This window comes from Lissotriton vulgaris, chromosome 1_2, assembly GCF_964263255.1.
Source record: "Lissotriton vulgaris chromosome 1_2, aLisVul1.2, whole genome shotgun sequence".
NCBI classification, from domain to species: domain Eukaryota; kingdom Metazoa; phylum Chordata; class Amphibia; order Caudata; family Salamandridae; genus Lissotriton; species Lissotriton vulgaris.
Window position 1 is genome coordinate 355,881,518 of NC_141686.1, and position 2,390 is coordinate 355,883,907.

General features: G+C 39.1%; 1 pseudogene; it reads right to left on the reverse strand.

The window, feature by feature from the left end:
* Positions 1-278: 278 nt before the first annotated feature.
* Positions 279-2,166, reverse strand: LOC147736814 (uncharacterized; annotated as a pseudogene).
* Between the last annotated feature and the right edge of the window lie 224 nt (positions 2,167-2,390).

The following is a 2,390-nucleotide window of genomic DNA, read 5'->3' on the forward strand; positions in this document are numbered from 1 at the left end:
CAGGAAATTTCAAAGGATCCAGCTTGATATTGGACACCTCTGGGGAAGTGCCACATTGGTGGGTGCATTTACAGATTCATGTGATGATTGAAATGAGTATCATTGCTCCCGTGTTATGGCTACGGAGGTACATGTTGTGCACTGCATGTCACATTTTCTTACTTTGACTTCTTGCACTTTTGCATGTTGTTCTCTAGCCGCTGTCATTGAACCGGTTGTTGCACAAAAAGACCAAACGCCAAAATGAGCTACAAATACTCTCCAGTTTGTGCTTGAACTTATTCAAGTGTGTTGTGTTTATAGGTTTTATCACTAATCCCTGTAGTTAACTGAAAATCCTTCCCACAACTACTTCCAAATCCACTGCAATGGTATGGTTTCTCCCCTGTATGTGTTTGCTGATGTCTTCTTAGAATTGATAATCGACTAAAGCTCTTCGGACATTTAGTGCACTTGAATGGCTTTTCCCTTAAGTGTGTTTGCTGATGATTTCTTAATGTTGAAGGGTCACTAAAACTACTTCCACAGTCACTGCAGTGGTAGGGTCGTTCACCTGTGTGTGTTCTTTGATGTCTTTGTAGGTCTAATAATTGACTAAAGCACTTCACACACTCACTGCACTTTAATGTTTTTTCCCCTGTGTGTGTTTGTTGATGATTCCGCAATGTTGAGGAATGGCTATAAAAATTTCCACATTCATTGCATCATATTGTTTTTCCCCTGTGTGGGTTTGCTGGTGGCACCGTAGGTTTGATAACTTATTGAACCTCTTCATACATTCACTGCACTGTAATGATTTTTCCCCTGTGTGTCTTTGCTGATGAATCCTGACAGTTGAGGAATCACTAAAACTACTTCCACATTCATTGCAATGGTATGATTTTTCCCCAGTGTGTGTTCGATTATGTTTTTGTAGGTCCAATAACCAACTAAAGCTCTTCACACATTCACTGCAATGGAATGGTTTTTCTCCTGTGTGTGTTCGCAAATGTGTTTGCAGATTTGATAACTGACTGAAATTCTTCAAACATTCACTGCAATGGTATGGTTTTTCACCTGTGTGTGTTTGCTGATGTCTTTGAAGATTTGATAACTGACTGAATTTCTTCACACATTCATTGCAATGGTATGGTTTTTCTCCAGTGTGTGTTCGCTGATGTCTTTGAAGATTTGATAACCGACTAAAGCTCTTCACACATTCAGTGCAATGGTACATTTTTTCCCCTGTATGTGTTCGTTGATGATCTTTTAGGGTTGTTAACTGACTAATGTTCTTCACACATTCATTGCAATTACATGTTGCTTCTCCTGTGTTTGTTTGTTGATGGTTCTTTAGTAGCGATGACAAACTAAAGCTCTTACTGCCTGTGTACGATTTTTCTTTCTTGGTTAGTGTCTCTGGGTCGAGTTTATAATTGTCTGCATTCCATGACTGTGTTTCCTGAGGAGCTAACATGGTTGATAAAGCACTTGTATTATTCTCACATTCCCTGTATTTGTGTGGTATTTTGGATGCTTGATTTCAGATTTCACAATGAAATGCAAGACTCACCAACTACATATATTATAATTGTGGCAAGTAAAGCTTCTTTGTAGGTGGTTATGTCTTTAGATTGCATAAAGGTTTGGCATTTTTACGGGTAAAGATTAGTATTCCTTCAGGTCAATGCAAATTGGGACAGTCTGTTGTAGATCAGAGACCCTCTTTCCTTTGCCCTTAGTTGTCTGGCTCCACTCCCTTGTGCTTTTCTGTTGCTCCTGTGGTTTGGCCAGGAAGAGTTTACAATACACCTAGCTTGCTCAATGGTGGGTCTGCCATCATTACAGGAAGCAGAGCAATGCTGTATCCACCTCATACCAAACACATTATCAAAGCTGGTGGTGGAGGCCTGTTTATACAGGAAGTGGTTTGTCAGTGTTGTTGCCTTAATTTTCTAGAGGTCATTTCTTAGTCCTGTTGCGTGGAGGTGCACAGCTCAGACTCTTGCATCCACTGAATTACTCTTGACTGCCTCTTCGAGGATCTATCAGTTTATGTTCAGGTTCCTCAGTCTCTGACTGTGCAGATCTTTTCCTGAATATTGGAGGTCCTTTTTTCTAACCACTTTTTTTCAGATTTGCACGATTACTGTCATTATTCTCGATCATTTGTGCATTCAAGGCTGGTTTCCTATGGGATATAAAGAGATTTAAAATCAATCATTGGAAATGTAGGAGAATGTGAATACACAATATTTAACTAGTAGTAAAAGACATCTGGTCATTATCATTCATGAAAGTTACCAAGAGATATTTCCCCATACACAGATATGTAACTAAATCTTCTATTGAACATGTCACATTTTACTTAATTCAGAAAAGGAGGTGATTTTTCAGTGTTCACACAGTAA